We start from the raw sequence: 21146 nt of genomic DNA on the forward strand, positions 1-21146 counted from the left end.
CCAGAAGTGGACCCTCAACTTTATGGTCAACTAATATTCGATAAAGGAGGAAAGACTATCCATTGGAAGAAAGACAGTCTCTTCAATAAATGGTGCTGGGAAAATTGGACATCCACATGCAGAAGATGAAACTGGACTACTCTCTTGCACCATACACAAAGATAAACTCAAAATGGATGAAAGATCTAAATGTGAGACAAGATTCCATCAAAATCCTAGAGGAGAACACAGGCAACACCCTTTTTGAAGTCGGCCACAGTAACTTCTTGCAAGATACATCCACGAAGGCAAAAGAAACAAAAGCAAAAATGAACTATTGGGACTTCATCAAGATAAGAAGCTTTTGCACAGCAAAGGATACAGTCAACAAAACTCAAAGACAACCTACAGAATGGGAGAAGATATTTGCAAATGTCCTATCAGATAAAGGGCTAGTATCCAAGATCTATAAAGAACGTATTAAACTCAACAGCAAAGAGACAAACAATCCAATCATGAAATGGGCAAAAGACATGAAGAGAAATCTCACAGAGGAAGACATAGACATGGCCAACACGCACAGGAGAAAATGCTCTGCATCACTTGCCATCAGGGAACTACAAATCAAAACCACAATGAGATACCACCTCACACCAGTGAGAATGGGGAAAACTAACAAGGCAGGAAACCACAAACGTTGGAGAGGATGCGGAGAAAAGGGAACCGTCTTGCACTGTTGGTGGGAATGTGAACTGGTGCAGCCACTCTGGGAAACTGTGTGGAGGTTCCTCAAAGAGTTAAAAATAGACCTGCACTACGACCCAGCAATTGCACTGCTGGGGATTTACCCCAAAGATACAGATGCAATGAAAGGCTGGGACACCTGCGCCCCGATGTTTATTGCAGCCATGTCCACAATAGCCAAACTGTGGAAGAAGCCTCGGTGTCCATTGAAAGATGAATGGATAAAGAAGATGTGGTTTATGTCTACAATGGAATATTACGCATTAGAAATGACAAATACCCACCATTTGCTTCAACGTGGATGGAACTGGAGGGTATTATGCTGAGTGAAGTAAGTCAATCGGAGAAGGACAAACATTATATGTTCTCATTCAGTTGGGGAATATAAGTAATAGTGAAAGGGAATAGAAGGAAAGGGAGAAGAAATGAGTAGGAAATATCAGAAAGGGAGACAGAACATAAAGACTCCTAACTCTGGGAAACGAACTAGGGGTGGTGGAAGGGGAGGAGGGCGGGGCGGGGGGGTGAATGGGTGACGGGCACTGAGGGGGGCACCTGACGGGATGAGCACTAGGTGTTATTCTGTATGTTGGCAAATTGAACACCAATAAAAAATAAATTTATTATTTAAAAAAAAGAAAAATGTGAAAAGATAATAGTGGAATTACTGGATGATATACGAATTCTCTTTTTATTTTTTAAAAAGATTTTATTTATTTGAAAGACAGGGGTGGGGAAAGAATGCACAAGGAGGGGGAGGGGCCGCAGCAGGGGGTAAAGCAGGCTCCCCGCTGAGCAGGGAGCCCAGTGACACTGGGGCTCAACCCATTCCAGGACCTGAGATCATGACCTGAACCAAAAGGAGATGCTTAACCAACTGAGCCACCCAGGAACCCCTATTTATAATTTTTTTAGGAACCTCCATAGTATTTCCCACAGTGGCTGCACTGAGAAACATATAAAATTGTTGAATCATTATATTGTACACCTGAAACTAATATAACAATTTATGTTAATTATACCTGAATTTAAAAATGTGAGAAGACAGCATGCTCAGAGCCAAGAAGATGAAATAGCAACAAAATTTTTGCATAATTGTTTCCCAGAAGTGAGTATCATTAGTTAGTAAGTGCATCAACAATGGGCTTCTTTTATTTTTAGATTTATATGTTTTGTGAAGTATCTTTTTCCAGCTCTGACAGTCACTTGAATCAAGTAAAAAAAATAAACAGAACTTAGAATCAGACCTTCAAATAGCTGTATCATAAACCAATATTTTGTTTAAACAAAGCACATTGAATGTCAGTGTTCTCATCAAAATGAGCGCAGAGGGAAAAAAATGAGAGCAAAGGTTATTATACCATTAATAAATATTAAAATTAATTTTTAAAGTGTTCATCTTATATCTTTATTTCTATTTTTATAGAAATGAATGTCTTATATAATATTAGTACAGTTAATACATTATTTATAAATAAATATACATGTAGTAGGGGTGATCAAAATTTTTAGTGCTAAGGGAGAATGATCAAAAAAGTTAGGAAATGTGTTGCTTAAAGAAGGATGAAGGGAATCCTTTTTTACTAACTAGCATATGTTATCATGATTCTGCTTGCATATATTTATAATGTATGTTAATTAGGAAAGAATAAATCATTCTGATGATTGTAATGCAGTTGCCCTGATGCAAGTAGGGCAGCATAATGAATAGGGATTTGTGGTCCTATAAAGTACATTCCAAAGTGAACTCTATTAACTAATTGTAACCAAGACTGTAACAATTTCTGAGATAGATCAATCTTTTTTATTATTTTTTTTGTAAATTTTTTAATTGGAGTTCAATTTGCCAACATATAGTATAACACATAGTGCTCATCCCATCAAGTGTGAGTTGGACCAATCTTAAGCACTGTCAAAATTAAGACTTATTATATGTATGGGTTTCCAAAACACAGTGAAGCACAGGCCTTAAAATGTGGCAAAATCCACCCCCCTTTGGGAAAAAAAAAACTATTTGAAAATTTAAAGGTAACAGAGTGGATTTCAGAGCACAGAAAAATGAGACCAAAACTGATTATGTGCTAAGTCTGTACACTTCACAAAAAAAAAAAAAAGGAAAAAAGGAAAAGATTCCATGAAAAGAAAGCTCCCAGAAATGCAGGATTTCCCTAAACCTCCTTGTTTGGATTTAGCCACCTATGCATAAAGGCACCAACTGTTAACATTTTTTGGTTGGTAACAGCTGAGTGAACATGCAACACTGCTTATAGTCCATAATATGTTTCCACTGGATACTGCGTTGGTTACTTTATCAACTGTCCCTTTCAATTTTAGGGTGATGTCCCTGCAAGAAAATAACTCTAAATATTTTATTAAAATGTACCTGGTTTTAGATATTTAATAAGTCCATTCAAACAAATTTAAGGTAGATTCAAACTGCAAAACTGCTAAATCTGGTTTCTCAGTCTTTCGAAGTTTTCTTTGGATACAGACTCCTACTCCCCCCCCGCATCTGCCACCCCCCCCCGCCACCCCCACCCCTCGCCCCCGCCAAGCCCCTTCTGGTTCCTGGATTAAATCATGTTAATGTATCTAGCCCAACGATTTTTCTGTGAGACTTCCTTCTACTGTCCTGGTAGTTACCTTTGAATGTCTGTGTGGTTTCAGGCCTTCAAAATCCTATTTCATTCCTCTGACCTGAAGCTCTATATTCTGCACTGTTTACAGAATAGTCGCTGGTTAGGAGGGCCAGCTACTTGGTAAGTGCTATGCTAACTGGCTAAGGATAAAATCATGCATAGCCCTGCCCAAAAGCAGTTCACAGTCTATTGAAAGAAATACTTAAATATGGGTTCCCTGGGTGGCTCAGCGGTTTAGCGCCTGCCTTTGGCCCAGGGCATGGTCCTGGGGTCCAGGGATCGAGTCCCACATCAGGCTCCCTGCATGGAGCCTGCATCTCCCTCTACCTGTGTCTCTGCCTCTCTTTCTCTCTATGTCTATCATGAATAAATAAAAACAAAATCTAAAAAAAATAGAAACACTTAAATAGATCCTCATAAAAGAACATGGTGATCAAAGAAATATATTCACAAAGTATTATGAGAATACCAAGGTGGGACACCTACTCCAGCTTGGGGAAAGGGAACTAGAAAAAAATACCAGCGATAGCACGTGAACTGGTTTTAAGTACTGTGTACCAGTTGGTTAATGAAGTAGAGCACAAAGCATTAAAGCAACATGGTATGGGCAAGCAGTACAGCAATACTGGATAGTAAACAGTAAGGGAAGGTGTGGAAGAAACAGGGGGTGGGGATCCTATTATGCAAGAGGAAGAGTTTGATGTACTATGCTCAGAAACATGGATAATTAGCCTTTGACAACAGGAAGCATTTAAGAGTTTTAGGTAAGGCAAAAGCTTATTAGACCACTCTGACAGTTATGTAGAATATAGGTTTGAGAAGGCTGTGATATAAATCCAGGGGGCAGATGATGAGAGCCCAAAGGAGAAGGCAGTGGTAGTAGAGATGGGAAGGGGCATATTGAAAGCATAACACTCAGGTAAAACCTGCATAACCCATGAATGTTCTGTAACACAGAACAGCCTCTTCTACTAGGACTTTGGGTTCTGGTGTGCTAGATTTCTAATTAAGAGCATTATTGCTTAGAATAGTGCCTCTAAGCACTAGATCTGTGGCCAAACTGCCTGACTCCCAATCAGAGCTTCACCACTTTTTTTTTTTTAGCTGTGTGACCTTGGTTAAGTTATTTGACCTCCCTGAATCTCAGTTTCCCCATTTGTAAAAGTAGTGATTAATAATAGGAGCTCTTGCCTAAGGCTGTGAGGATTCCAGTGTACATCATGAGTAAAGGACATAGCATAGTGCCCAGTCTAGAATAAGCAGCCAATTTGGTAGCTGTTTAATTTTAACTATTATTAATCATATGCTTTGAAAACGATACAAGCATATGGCTGTTTTGACATCTTACTATGATGTTTGAGAAATCTGATCAGTAGTCTTTCCCAGATGGAAAGTCACCATACCACTTTGCATGGAGGTAGGCTGACAGGCATAAATATTAAGCAAATGTTAGTAACTGGATATGATCAGTTTAAAATATATTTATTTACACACTGTTCCAGACAGGATTTAAAATGACTTAAAAGGATACATATAACAAAACAAAATAGCATAATTTTAAAAATAGGATCAAAAGAAGAAAAACAAGAGTGGTGATAAAGTAGAGAATCAGAATCAAGGCTCCAAACCCAAAGGGCAACTGAGGCTTCCCAATGGTCCACTAGAGTCCAGACCCCCACAATTGCAGACAATGTGCCTAGACCTCCCTACACTGGGGTCCATCCTCAAAAGTGTTTTGGTAGCCAAGTTGTTATTTTCCCCTAACAATGAGAAATTTATAACTACCTCTCAAGATCTGGGGCTTGCACTAGGTTCTTTGGCCCCTGACAATCGTTTTTCAAAACAGGTTCTACAAAAGTAGAGTTTGCATATACTGAGGCATTAGCAGTTTTAGATATCTTAAAGATATCCACCAATTGATGAAGACGAAGAAAGAGGAGGAGAAGAAAGCAACTTATATTTCTATAATGCTTACTGTGTACCAGGCACTTTTTCTAAGCACTTCATATAGATGAGGTAGTCCTCATGATCATATTGTGAGGCAGATACTATATTCTCATGTTTTACAAGTGAAGAAAGGGAGGCATACCCTGATCAAATAAATAACTTGCCCATGGTCATACATCCTGTAAGTGGCAATCTAGCCTTTGAACCCGGGCAGGCTGGTTCTAAAGTTTGAGCTCTTAACTGCTATGCTACACAGTCTCTTCTTTTTTCTGATAATATTGCTTATACATAGTAATATTTGGAAAAGGGGCACCTTACCCTCAGTAACTGTAGTTTTTTAAAAAGTCCTCAGTAACAGTGAACATTTGAGAGGCCCTCAGTCAGGCTTACTATTTCAGCCCTCTGACCTCCCCTCATCCAGGATATCTGTTCTAAAGGACAGTAGGAGCATATGGGGGATGTAACTAAAATATAATCTCTTTTGTTAGTTCTGAGAATCATAGTTGGGGACAACTTCCTCCAGACTGAAACCACATGGTTACCTTTCAATACCACCAAATTCTGTTCATAAATGGTTTGAAGAAATTCCCACTTACACATAATACATACTTCTCTAAAGTAAGGCCCAGGGGGAAGCTGGGTGTCTTAATATATATATTTCTCCTGCAGAGTGGTTTTTTTGGATACAAAGAAATATGGTCTTATTTTCATGATTTCACACTTTTTTCATGCTCCTCCGCGACTCCAGACATCTTAAACCTACCATGAATCCTCGAAGAAAGATCTCCATAAACATGGGGCATATAATAAGTCTATATAAAAGATAATAAAAATGAGACCATGTGTCCAAATACCACCCTTGGCAACAGGAGAAATGCATATATATGTCAAATACCATTTGGCTTTCCAGCTTGCAAGACCTATACTTAAAGCTACCTCTCACATAAGCCAGGAAGGTTCACAAGAGCCCCATGAGGTTGATGGGGTTTGGGATATGGCCAGTTCATCCTCTTCTCTGCCAAAGTCCCTTTCCTTAACAGCCCAAAGGCTTAAAAAGATCAAAAATCCCCAACTGAAAAAATATATACTGTTTTAAAATCCAGCTCATTCATATGCATAAAACAATTTTTTTAGGTCTGGTAAGAGCTGATACCTTGTCATTTTTCAAGAAGTCTCATGGCTGTGTGCAACACCACTATCTTTCCTTAGTCAACAAGCTTTTATAAACCATCAGCCTTGCACAGGAGACCCTCTCCTACCAGGATCACAGACGGTGGGGATTTCTAAACTGAATTCTCGCTAATCATCTAGTTCTTTCTTGCAGGCCATGTCACCTAAAAATCACCCACGCAGTTCCCTTAGATGAGAAATCATGATGGTTTGTGACAAATCCAGCCCATGTTCACACATAACTGTGATTTCATGCATTTGGTTTCTTTTTTGATTTTAGGAGAGCTGTGATCTAGCTATGGCTACAGAAACCTTAAACACAATCAAATGACCTATGATTGAACTTAAATTTTTCTGTATGTGTAGCAGATAATTTTAAGGTTTATTTAAAGCCTATAAGACATCAAATAAATGCTAATTTCTTTCAAATAAAATATCAATAAATATATACATAATATATATATATATATACATAGAAGAGTAGGTATAGATTGGAGAATACAAAATAAAGGTAAAAATACGAACGTCCTACAAGCCTCCTTTCCCTTCTAAACTGCTTAACCATAATTACTTAACACATTACATCAAATCCCTAGAACAAGATTGGTACATGCATTATCAACATCTGGTCTATAGCTAGAAGAAATATCCTGATATTAAAAACTCCTAAAGCATATAAAAATTAAAACTTCTAAAATGTTCAAATCACACGTGTATATATTTGTTTTATCTTCAATTCTGACATACCAAATGAAAGTACCTTAAAAAGTTTTAAGGGGGGAGGTATAAATTTTTATAATTCAGTTAATATAACTTACAATAAAGCAAGGCACTTAAAATGTCTAGCTGAACTCTCCTCACTCTGCATATGTAAATATTTGACCTTATCATTATTAGTTCTAAATATAACTCATAATCAGTAATCAGCATATGAATGAGGATGCCCTTTCACAAAAATGAATAATCTCCCCCACTAGATAGTAAGCTGTATGAGATAAGGGACTTTGTTTTGTTCATCTCTGTACCTTCGGTGCCCAGAGCACTGTCTGGCACATAATATGCATACAATAAATATTTGTTGATTCTTTTTTTTAATTTTTATTTATTTATTTATGATAGTCACACAGAGAGAGAGAGAGAGAGGCAGAGACACAGGCAGAGGGAGAGGCAGGCTCCATGCACCGGGAGCCCGACGTGGGATTCGATCCCGGGTCTCCAGGATCGCGCCCTGGGCCAAAGGCAGGCGCCAAACCGCTGCGCCACCCAGGGATCCCAATATTTGTTGATTAAATGAGCTGGCATCAAAAATATTAAATGTCATTCAGGCACACCTAAGAGCTTATCATCCAGGACTTCCCTTTTGATATCGCTAATTCAAATACCCTTCTGCTTCTTCACTTCTGTTCCTAGACAGTTTGAATTCTATCGTTTCAACTTCACTCTGTCAATATTTTCAATAACCCATTTTAATTGTATATATCTTATAAAAAAACATAACCCTAGAAAAGCCCAATTGTGTTTTATGCCTGCACCGGGGCTGATGAGATCTGCTGGGAAAAAAATCACAGTCTGGTAGGTTATCAATATGAATTCTCAGTCACCAAGCTCACCTCAACACTGCCTGACACTCCAACTATGCTTTCCTGCTCACCACAATAACTATTTTAAACCTTCCTCAAACACTGCAGATCTCCAACCAAACCTTGCCCCACTTCAACCACTGCTCGAAAGGATGACCTTTCCTGTTACATAACAGAAAAACATAAATGCCCTCAGACAAGTTCCTGCCACCAAATCTGTAAACCTATTTTCCTCTATATTCACTTTTTGTTCTTCCCACCTGTAATGTACTTCCTCTTATTTAAGGGTAAACCCTCTACTTCATTCTGGTTCCTCTCCCATCCAGCAGAAAAACTTTGCCCTGTAAGAGCAAAGAATTTGCTCCATTCATTATCCCTTCCTTCCCATCAGCTTTTAAAAATGATTTAAAAGCCTTAAAAAAAATTTAGTCCCTACTAAATTAAAAAAAAAAAGCCCATCCCTAGATCTCAACCTTTCCCATATTACACTCTCTCTGTTATTCAGAGTCATATTTCTCCAAGGAATTCTCTATATTCATTGTCTATACCTCCTCGTATCCTCAATCATTTCTCAATCTACCAAAGTCTAGCATTCCACCCCAATCGCCACCTGAAATTGCTCTAAGGTCAAGAGAATGTCAGTGGATGGCAATCAGGCTTTACCTTCCTAGACCACTCTGGATCTTGAGCACCACATACCATTTTTCATGGAGTCATTCCATTTTGAAAAACTATCCTACTGATATTCTAGTACAGACACAAATATATATCATAGGGATGCTTGGTGTTCGAATAAGAAAAAAAGGTATACAATAACACAAACATATCAATAAGAAAGTGATTATGTAAATTATGGTACATACATATAATGGAATACTAGGTCACTGTTCTTCTTTTGTTTTTTTAATTTTACTTAGTTAACATACAGTGTAATATTGGTTTCTGGAATAGAATTCAGTGATTCATCACTTACATACAACCCCAGTGCTCATCATATCAAGTGCCCTCTTTAACACTGATCACCCATCTAGCCCATCACCTACTCACCTCCCTCCCCCAGCCCTCAGTTTGTTCTCTATCTTTAAAAACTCTTAAAATCTTCTTTAAAAGGTGGGGGAGGGGCACCTGGGTGGCTCAGTTGGTTAAGCATCTGTCTTCAGCTCAGGTCACGATCCCTAGGTATTGGGATAGAGCCCCACGTTGGGTGGGCTCCCTCCCTCTCCTTCCTTATGCCTCTCCCTCCAATCCCCTGCTCCTGTGCTCACACTCCCTCTCTCAAATAAATAAAATCTTTTTTAAAAAAGAATCTCTTATGGCTTGTTTCCTTCTCTCCTTTTTAACTTTTCCCCTTTCCTATATGTTCACCTGTTTTCTTTCTTAAATTCCATATAGGAGTGAAATTATATGGTATTTGTCTTTCTCTGACTTATTTCTCTTAGCATTATAATATACTCTAGCTCCACCCACATTGTTGCAAATGGCAAGATTTCATTTTTGATGGCTGAGTAATATTCCATCGTGTGTGTACACACACACACACACACACACACACATATATATATATATCACATCCTTACCCATCTTTATCGACTCATCAGTTCATGGACATTTGGGCTCTCCCTATAGTTTGGCTATTGTTGACAGTGCTTCTATAAACATCAGGATACATGTACAACTTTGAATCTGTATTTTTGTATTCTTTGGATAAATACCTAGTAAGCCAATTGCTGGATCGTAGGGTAGCTCTATTTTTAACTTTTTGAGGACCCTTCATACTGTTTTCTAGAATGGATGCACCACTTTGCATTCCCACCAACAGTACAGGAGGGTTCCCCTTTATCCACATCCTCACCAACACCTGTTGTTTCTTGTGTAATTTTAGCCATTCTCACAGGTGGAGGTAGTAGCTCATCATGGTTTTAATTTGTGTTTCCCTGATCATTAGTGATGTTGAGCATCTTTTCATGTGTCTGTAAACCATCTGGATATCTTCTTTGGAAAAGGATTTATTCATGTCTTCTGCCCATTCCTTAGCTGGATTATTTGTTCCTTGGGTGTTGAGTTTGGTAAGTTCTTTAGAGATTTTGGACCCTAACTCTTTATCACATATGTCATTTGAAAATATTTTCTCCCATTCTGTGGGCTACTTACTAGTTTTGTTGATTGTTGACTTCACAGAAACTTTTTTTTATCTTGATGAAGTCCCAATAGTTCATTTTTGCTTTTGTTTCCCTTGCCTCCAGGGACATGTCTAATAAGAAGTTGCTATGGCTGAGGTCAAAGAGGTTGCTGCCTGTGTTCTCCTCTAGGATTTTGATTTCCTATCTCACATTTAGATCTTTTATCCAGCTTGAAATTGTGTATGGTGTAAGAAAGTGGTCCAGTTTTATTCTTCTGCAAGTTGCTGTCCCATTTTCCCAACACCATGTGTTGAAGAGACTTTTTTCCATTGGGTATTCTTTCCTGCTTTGTCAAAGATTAGTTGACCATATTGTTGTGGGTCCATTTCTGGGTTCTTTATTCTGTTCCATTGATCTATGTGTCTGTTTTTGTGCCAGTACCATACTATCTTGATGACTTTGGCTTTGTAAAATAGCTTGAAATCCATTATCATGATGCTTCCAGTTTCTTTTTTCTTTTTCAGAATTCCTTTGGCTATTCAGGGTCTTCTGTGGTTCCATACAAATTTTAGGAGTATTTGTTCTAGCTCTGTGAAAAATACTGTCAGTATTTTGATGGGAAATGCATTAAATGAGTAGATTACTTTGGGTAGTAGAGACATTTTAACAATGTTTGCTCTTCTACTCCATGAGCATGGAATGCTCTTCCATTTCTTTGTGTCATTTTCAATTTCTTTCATAAGTGTTCTATTGTTTTCAGAGTACAGATCTTTCACATCTTTAGTCAGGTTTATTCCTAGGTATCTTATGGGTTTTGGTGCAATTGCAAACGGGATTGATTCCTTGATTTCTGTTTCTGCTGCTTCATTATTGGTGTATAGAAATGCAACAGATTTCTGCACATTAATTTTATATACTGCAACTTTGCTGAATTCATATATTCTAAAAATTTTTTTGTAGAGTCTTTCAGGGTTTCTGCACAGAGTATCATGTTGTCTGAAAATAGTGAAAGTTTCATTTCTTCCTTGCCAATTTGGATACTTTTTACTTCTTTTTGTTGTCTGATCGCTGAGGCTAAAGCTTCCAGTACTGTGTTAAATAGTAATGGTGAGAGTGGACATCCTTGTCTTCTTCCTGACAGTAGGGGAAGGCTCTCAGTTTTTCCCCATTGAGATGGAGGATATTAGATGTGGGCCTTTCATTATGGCCTTTATGATACTGAGGTATGTTCCATCTATCCCTACTTTGTTGAGGGTTTTTTAATCAAGAAAGGATACTGCGTTTTATCAAATGTTTTTCTGCATCTATTGAGAGGGTCATACGGTTCTCATCCTTTTATTATTGTGGCATATCACGTTGATTGACTTGCAAATACTGAACCACCTCTGCAGTCCAGGAATAAATCCCACCTGATCATGGTAAGTAATTCTTTTAATGTACTGTTGAATTCAATTTGCTAGTATTTTGTTGAGAATTTTTGCATCCATGTTCATCAGGGATGTTGGCCTGCAATTCTCCTTTTTAGTGGGGTCTTTGTCTAGTTTTGGAATCCAGGTAATGCTGGCTTCATAGAATGAGTTTGGAAGTTTTCCTTCCATTTCCATTTTTGGAACAATTTGAGAAGAACAGCTATTAACTCTTCTTTAAATGCCTGGTAGAGGGGGATCCCTGGGTTGCTCAGTGGTTTGGCACCTGCCTTCAGCCCAGGGCGTGATCCTGGAGACCCGGGATCGAGTCCCACATTGGGTTCCCTGCACGGAGCCTGCTTCTCCCTCTGCCTGTGTCTCTGCCTCTCTGTGTGTGTCTCTCATGAATAAATAAATAAAATCTTTGAAAAAAATAAATGCCTGATAGAATTTCTCTGGGAATCCATCTAATCCAGGACTTCTGTGTGTTGGGAGATTTTTTTATTACTGATTTAATTTCTTTGCTGGTTATGGGTCTCTTCAAATTTTCTATTTCTTCCCATTTCAGCTTTGGTAGTTTGGTGGTTTCTAGGAATTCGTCCATTTCTTCCAGGTTTCCCAGTTCATTGGCATATATTTTTTTATAATTTTCTCTTATAATTGCTTACATTTCTCTGGTGTTGGTTGTGATCTCTCCTCTTTCATTCGTGATTTTATTTATTTGCAACCTTTCTCATTTCTTTTTGATGTATCAATTTTGTTAATTCTTTCGAAGAACCAGCTCTTAGTTGGCTAATACATTCTATTAGGGTTTTTTTGTTTCCATATAATTTATTTTTGCTCTGATCTTTATTATTTCCCTTCTTCTGCTGGCTTTAGGCTTTATTTGCTGTTTCTTTCCTAGCTCCTTTAGGTTTAAGGTTAGTTTGTGTATTTGAGATTTTTCTTGCTTCTTGAGGTAGGCTTGTATTGGTATATACTTTCCTCTTGGGACTGCCTTTGCTGTATCCCAAAGGCTTTGGGCTATCGTGTTTTCATTTTCATTTCCTTCCATGTATTTTTAAATTACCTCTTTAATTTCCTGGTTAACCCATTCATTCTTTAGTAGCATGTTCTTTAATTCCCATGTATTTGATGTCTTCCCAAATTTTTTCTTGTGGTTGACTTCAAGTTTCATAGTGTTGCGGTCTGAAAATATACATAGCATGATCTTGATTTTTTTGTACTTGTTGAGAAATGATTCGCAACCCAGTATTTGATCTCTTCTGGAGAATGTTCCATGTACACTCAAAAAGAATGTGTAATCTGCTGCTATAGGATGAAATGTTCTGAAAATATCGATTAAGTGCATTTGGTCCAGTGTGTCATTCAAAGCCATTGTTTCCTTGATTTTTTCCTTAGATGATCTGTCCATTGATGTAAATACATTGTTAAAACCTATTATTATTATATTATTATCAATGAGTTTCTTTGTTATTAATTGATTTATATATTTTGGATGCTTCCATGTTGGAGGCATAAATATTTACAATTCTTAGATCTTCTTGATGGATAGATACCTTAACTATAATACCCTTCTTCATCTTTTATTATGGTCTTTGTTTTAATATCTAGCATAAGTATGATATAAGTCTGATATAAGTATGGCTACTCTTTCTTTTGATGTCCATTAGCATGATAAATGGTTCTCCATCCCATCACTTTCAATATGCAGATGTCTTTAGGTCTATAATGAGTCTCTTGGAGGCAGCATATAAATGGATCTTGTTTCTTGCCCATTCTGGTCCCCTATGTCTTTTGAATGGAACATTTCATTCATTCACATTCAGAGTGATGACTGAAAGATATAATTTTAGTGCCATCGTGTTACCTGTAAAGTTGATATTTCTAGTAATGCTCTCTGGTCATTTGTAGTCTTTGGTACTTTTGCTATTTTTTTTTCTCCACTCAAAGAATCCCCCCTAAAATTTCTTTCAGGGCTGGTTTAGTGATCACTAACTCCTTCAGTTTTTGTTTGTTCAGGAAACTCTATTTCTCCTTCTATTCTGAATATCACCCTTGGTGGATAAAGAATTATTTCCTGCATATTTTTCCCATTCAGCATGTTGAATATTTCCTGCCACTCTTTCCTGGCCTGGTAAGTTTCTTTGGATAGATCTGCTATGAACCGTTCTGTTTTCCCTTGTAAGTTAAGGACTTTTTTTTTCCTTGCTGCTTTTAGGAATCCTTCCTTGTGTATTTTGTGAATATAACTATGATATGCTTTGGTAATGGTTGGCTTTTGTTGAATTTAATGGGAGTTCTCTGTACTTCCTGGATTTTTATGTCTGTTTCCTTCCCCAGATTAGGCAAGCTTTTAGATATAATTTGTTTGAATAAACCTTCAGCCCCTTTTCCTCTCTTCATCTTCTGGGACTCCTGTGATACAAATGTTATATGTTTTAATAAGTCACTGAGTTCCCTAAGTCTACTTGCATGATGCATTACCTTTCTTTCCCTCTTCTTTTCAGATTCATTATTTTCCATAAGTTTATCTTCTATATCACTGATTTGCTCCTCTGCTTCATTCTTCCTAGTTTTTATGGCCTCAACTTGGGATTGCATCTCAGTTATAGAATTTTTAATTTCGGCCTGACTAGATTTTAGTTCTTTTATTTCTGCAGCAAGGGATTCTCTAGTGTCTTTTATGCTTTTTTCACACCCAGCTAGTACCCTTATAACCATTGTTTTAAATTTTAGTTCAGATATCTTACTTATATCTATACTGGTTTAATCCTTGGCCATGAGTTCTACTTCCCATTTCTCTTTTGGGGTGAATTCTCTGTCTAATCATTTTGTCCAGAAAAGAAATTAAGAAAGAAAAACACAAAACAAAATAAAAAAGAAGGAAAAGAAAAGAAAGCAAAACAAACTAGATCCTGGGTGTGTTTTGGTCTGCCTCTTAAAAGAACCTAGATCCCGGCCCCACAAACTGGACCAATCTCGGTAAAGGGCTGGAGCGCACAGCCGGCGGGGCATTTGGGAGAAGCCAGTTGGTTAGGCAGACTGACTCCAGATGGAGATGGCTGTGCCCTGCTGCCTTCAGAAGCCGTGTGCCCCAGGAGCACGATTCCAGCAGCACAGGGCCCCAGATCCCAGGTCCCCAAGCGGACAAAGCCCATGATCCTGCACTCCCCCTGGGACAGGTGGAAGTGAGGAGGGCATAGGACAGTGAGAACTCTCCTGCCACTGGGCACCTGCAAGCTGTGCAGATCAGTGCACCTGCGCCGGCCCCGGGAGCATCTAAGCCAGTGCAGATTGGGAGACTGCATTAGTTACAAGTGGGAGCTGACTCCAGAGCTGGAAATCTGGCTGCCAACATTGTTCTTTTTCCTCCTTGCTTCACCCTTTGCCTGGGAGGGGTGGGGCCACCAGGGAATAGGGGCCTCACAGGATAAACAGTTCTCACTGAGCCTGGCAACCCACAGGGAGCCGGACATCTATGCCCAGGCACAGACACATGAGAATCAGCAGAGCAGACCCCTCCCCCAGAAGACCAGCTGGAAGAAAAAAGAAAGAACAAGTTTATTGACTAAGCAGTACTGGAAATCTCCAGGACTGAGGGAAAATATTATGTAGAACTAGAGGGTCCTTTTTTGTTTCTTTTCCCATTATGTTTCCATTATGACTTGTTTTTATATCAGACTAAAAATTTCCAATATCTTTTCGGTTTCCCACCTTAACTATAATATTTTACCAGCTCTCCATTTTTAAGTGTTTTCCTTTTTTGACTTTCATATTTCTACAGTTACATGTCTTCGCTATATTTCTCACTTCTGGACTCCCTTCAACGTATTCATTTTAATTTTGGTAGATATAAGAGATAAGGGTTTTTCTTTTTTCTTTTTTCTGCCTTGTTTTGCTTTACAATGGTGGAAGTTAGTACCTTCAAAAACACGACCAACATACACCCAGAACCAAGTGAAATACCATGTTGGTTCATTCTGTGAGATTATATTCTCTCTTCCTTCCCATTCTGCCCCCCTTTTATCTTGTTTATGTTTTGGTGGTCAATGTTGGGGTTTTCTACAAGTATTGCTGGTTTATATTAATTTGGGACTGAGCATCGTCTAACATACAGAACTTGATACACTCAGAATCAAGAGGATCACCCTCTAAGACCCTCAGGTACACTACATTCTCTCTCCACTACCACTTCCTCACCACCACTATCCCCTCCTTTTTTTCATTTCCCTCTTTTCTTTAATTTTTTTATTATTCTTTTTTCTTCATGGTTTATGGTTTTTTGCTTTTTACTTTTACTAATTTGTTTTCAAATTTGTTTTTTACTTTAGGTGTCCTTTTGTTTTATTTTGTTCTGTTCTTTTTTTCCCATTATTTTCTGTTCTCTGATCTCTTCAGAATCATCTAGGGCATATTTTACTTAGGTCATAGTTGGTATTTTTGACTCATCCCACTCATACAGCCACTCTGCACTGAACAAAATGACTAGAAGGAAGAATTCACCACAAAAGAAAGAACCAGAAAAAGTACTCTCTGCCAAGAAGTTACAGAATCTGGATTTAAATATGATGTCAGAAATTCAACCCAGAGGTACAATTATAAAGCTACTGGTGGTTCTGGAAAAAAAGTATAAGCGGACTCTAGAGACATTGTTATTGCAGAATTGAAATCTACTAAAGCCAAAATTAAAAATAGATTTATTGAGATGCTATACAAACTGGATGTTCTAACTGCTAGGGTTAATGAAATGGAAGAGAGAGTGACTGACACAGAAGACAAATTGATGGTAAGGAAGGAAGCTGAGGAAAAAAAAGGAAAACAATTAAGACCCCAAGAGGAAAGGCTTAGGGAAATAAATGATAGCTTGAGAAGGAAGAATATACATCTAACTGGGATTCCAGAAAACCCAAGAGACAGAGGGGACCACAAAGTATATTTGAACAAATCATAGCTGAGAACTTCCAAAATCTGGGGAAGGGAACAGGCATTCAGATCCAAGAGGACCCCCACCCCCCCAAAAAAAGTAATAAAAAACTGTTCAATACCTTGATATTTAATAGTGAAACTTGCAAATTCCAAAGACAAAAAGAAAATTCTTAAAGCAGCAAGAGACAAGAGATTCTTTTTTTTAATTTTTATTTTTTTTTTATTTATTTATGATAGTCACAGAGAAACAGAGGCAGAGACACAGGCAGAGGGAGAAGCAGGCTCCATGCACCAGGAGCCCGACGTGGGATTCGATCCCGGGTCCTCAGGATCGTGCCCTGGGCCAAAGGCAGGCGCCAAACCGCTGCGCCACCCAGGGATCCCGAGACAAGAGATTCTTAATTTATATGGGGAGAAATATCAGATTAACAGCAGACCTCTCTACAGAGACCTGGCCGGCCAGAAAGGGCTGGCAGGATATATTCAGGGTCCTAAATGAAAAGAACATGCAGCCAAGAATACTTTATCCAGCAAGGCTCTCATTCAGAATAGAAGGAGAGATAAAGAGCTTCCAAGATAGGCAGAAACTGAAAGAATCTGTGACCACCAAACCAGCTCTGCAAGAAATATTAAGGAGGACCCTGTAAAAGAAAGAGGACACCCAAAGAAATAATCCACAAAAACAGTGACTGAATAGGTATTACGATGACACTAAATTCATATGTTTCAATAGTTACTCTGAACATAAAAGGGCTAAGTGATCCCATCAAAAGATGCAGGGTTTCATACTGGATAAAAAAGCAAGACCCATCTATTTGCTATCTTCAAGAGACTCATTTTAGACCTAAGGTTACCTACAGCCTGAAAATGAAAGGTTGGAGAACAATTTACCATTGAAATGGTCCTCAAAAGAAAGCTGAGGTAGCAATCCTCATATCAGATAAGTTAGAGTTTATTCCAAAGCCTGTAGTAAGAGATGAAGAGGGACAGTATATCATACATACAGGGTCTATCCAACAAGAAGACCAAACACTCATGAATATTTAAGCCCCTAATGTGGGAGCTCCCAAGTATATCAATTAATCACCAAAGTGAAGACATACTTAGATAATAATACACTCATAGTAGTAGACTTCAACATGGCACTTCTTCAAATGACAGATCTTCTAAGCACAACATCACCAAAGAAACAAGGACCTTAAATGATACCCTGGACCAGATGGATTTCACAGATATATACAGAACTTTCCATCCAAACGCAACTGAATACACATTCTTCTCAAGTGCACATGGAACTTTCTCCAGGATAAACCACATACTGGGTCACAAATCAGCTCAACTGATACCAAAAGATTGGGATTGTCCCCTGCATATTTTCAGACCACAATGCTTTGAAACTAGAACTCAATCACAGGAAGAAATTTGGAAGAAACTCAAACACGTGGAAGTGAAAGAGCATCATTTAAAAGATAAATAGGTCAATCAGGTTATTAGAGATGAATTACAAAGATTCATGGACACTAATGAAAAGGAAGATACACTCGTACAAAATCTTTGGTATACGGCAAAAGCATTCCTAAGACCGAAATACATCGCAATACAAGCATCCCTCAAAAAATTGGGAAAAACTCAAACACACAAGCTAACCTCACACCTAAAGGAACTGAAGAAAGAAGAGCAAATAAAACCTACACCAAGCAGAAGAAGAGACATAATAAAGATTCGAGCAGATTTCAATGAAATAGAGACTAGAAGAACTGTAGATAGAACAACAAAACCAGAAGTTGGTTCTTTGAAAGAATTTTTTTTAAATATTTTTTTCTTTATTTATTTATGATAGTCAGAGAGAGAAAGAGAGAGAGAGAGAGAGAGAGAGAGAGAGAGAGGCAGAGACACAGGCAGAGGGAGAAGCAGGCTCCATCCACCGGGAGCCTGATGTGGGATTCGATTCTGGGTCTCCAGGATCGCGCCCTGGGCCAAAGGCAGACGCCAAACCGCTGCGCCACCCAGGGATCCCCCTTTGAAAGAATTAATAAGACAGATAAACCCCAAGCCAGCCTTATTAAAAAGAAAAGAGAAAAGACTCACATTAATAATATCATGAATAAAAGAAGAGATACCACAACAAATGCCAAGGAAATACAAACGATTTTTAAAAAGTATTATGAGCAGCTACACACCAATAAATTAGGAAATCTAGAAGAAATGGATGCATTTCTGGAAAACCACAAATTACCAAAACTGTAACAGGAAGAAATAGAAAACCTGAACAGGCCAATAACCAGGGAGGAAATTGAAGCAGTCATCAAAAACCTCCCAAGACACAAAAGTCCAAGGCCAGATGGCTTCCTAGGGGAATTCTAGCACATGTTTAAAGAAGAAATAATACCTATTCTACTAAAGCTGTTCTGAAGGATAGAAAGGGATGGAATATTTCCAACTCGTTTTTATGAGGCCAGAATTACCTCTATTCCAAAACCAAAGACCCCACCAAAAAGGAGAATTATAGACCAATATCCCTGATGAACATGGATGCAAACATTCTCAACAAGATACTAGCCAATAGGATCCAACAATACATTAAGATTATTCACCATGACCAAGTGGAATTTATCCCCGGGATGCAAGGCTGGGTCAACACTCGTAACACAATCAACCTGATAGATCACATCAACAAGAGAAAAAACAAGAACCACATGATCCTCTCAATAGATGCAGAGAAAGCATTTGACAAAATACAGCATCCATTCCTGATCAAAACTTTTCAAAGTGTACCGATAGAGGGAACATTCCTCAGCATCTTAAAAGCCATCTACGAAAAGCCCACAACAAATATCATTCTCAATGGGGAAAAACTGAGAGCCTCTCCCCTAAGATGAGGAACACGACAGGGATGTCCACTCTCACCACTGCTATTCAACATAGTACTAGAAGTCCTAGCCCCAGCAATCAGACAACAAAAAGAACTAAAAGGCATTCAAATGGGCAAAGAAGTCAAACTCTCCCTCTTCACAGATGACAAGATACTGTACATAGAAAATCCAAAGACTCCAACCCAAGATTGCTAGAACTCATACAGCAATCCAGCAGTGTGGCAGGATACAAAATCAATGCCCAGAAATCAGTGGCATTTCTATACACTAACAATGAGACTGAAGAAAGAGAAATTAGGGAGTCAATCCCATTTATAATTGCACCCAAAACCATAAGATACCTAGGAATAAACCTAACCGAAGACATGAAGGATCTATACCCTAAAAACTACAGAACTCTTCTGAAAGAAATTGAGGAAGACACAAAGAGATGGAAAAACATTCCATGCTCATGGATTGGAAGAATTAATATTGTGAAAATGTCAATGTTACCCAGGGCAATTTACACATATAATGCAATCCCTATCAAAATACCATGGACTTTCTTCCCAGAGTTGGAACAAATTATCTTAAGATTTGTGTGGAATCAGACTGACCCCGGGGCAGCTGGGGAGCATGTCAACTCTGGCCCGGAGGAGGCTCATGCGGGATTTAAGCGATTCCAAGAGGACCCACCTGTGGGTGTCAGTGGCATGCCATCTATAAACAACATTATGCAGTGGAATGCAGTTATATTTGGACCCAAGGGGGACACCCTTTGAAGATGGTACTTTTAAACTAGTAATAGAATTTTCTGAAGAGTATCCAAATAAACCACTAACTGTTGGGTTTTTATCCAAAATGTTTCATCCAAATGATATCCTTCAGAATTGATGGAGTCCAGCATATGATGTACCTTCTATCTTAACATCAATTCAGTCTCTGCTGGATGAACCAAATCCAAACAGTCCAGCAAATAGCCAGGCAGCACAGCTTTATCAGGAAAACAAACGAGAATATGAGAAAAGAGTTTCAACCATTGTTTAACAAACCTGGAATGATTCATAATAGACAACTTGTCTGTTAATTTTTTTCATCATTGTTGTGTATAATTAACCTTTCAGTAGAAAGGCTAACAAATTTTAAGTGCCATAAGTTTTAAGGATTCTGCAGAAAAAAAAAAGTCCTTCAGTTTAGAAGCTACAAAAGCTTGTATATCTTGATTATTGTACTTTTTATTGCATGGTGTGAACTAAGTCATTGCTTACATAAACTTGTAATATATCCTGTTTGTATTTTTTTCCAAGTGTATAATGTTGGTGCAGAGTTTTCATGACAGAATGATACACATTTTGTAAATCTGAACTTTTTTCAAATAAAAAAAAAGATTTCTGTGGAATCAGAAAAAAACCCGAATAGCCTGCGGAATATTGAAAAAGAAAATCAGAGGCGGGGGAATCACAATACCAAATTTCAAGTTGTACTACAAAGCTGTGGTCATCAAGACAGTGTGGTACTGGCACAAAAACAGACACATAGATCAATGGAACAGAATAGAGAATCCAGAAGTGGACCCTCAACTTTATGGTCAACTAATATTCGACAAAGGAGGAAAGACTCTCCACTGGAAAAAAGACAGTCTCTTCAATAAATGGTGCTGGGAAAATTGGACATCCACCTGCAGAAGAATGAAACTAGACCACTCTCTTGCACCATACACAAAGATCAACTCAAAATAGATGAAAGATCTAAATGTGAGACAAGATTCCATCAAAATCCT

At 38.2% G+C, this 21146-nt stretch overlaps 1 protein-coding gene and 1 pseudogene across 4 annotated transcripts in view; one reads left to right on the forward strand and one right to left on the reverse strand.

The window, feature by feature from the left end:
- The window catches only part of SYTL4 (synaptotagmin like 4), a 79843-nt gene that overhangs the window by 46037 nt on the left and 12660 nt on the right, over window positions 1-21146 (reverse strand). The window lies entirely within an intron of this gene.
- LOC129518429 (ubiquitin-conjugating enzyme E2 B-like) lies at window positions 20003-20434 on the forward strand (annotated as a pseudogene).

The sequence above is a fragment of the Nyctereutes procyonoides genome, unplaced genomic scaffold (genome assembly GCF_905146905.1).
Source record: "Nyctereutes procyonoides isolate TBG_1078 unplaced genomic scaffold, NYPRO_anot_genome, whole genome shotgun sequence".
NCBI lineage: Eukaryota > Metazoa > Chordata > Mammalia > Carnivora > Canidae > Nyctereutes > Nyctereutes procyonoides.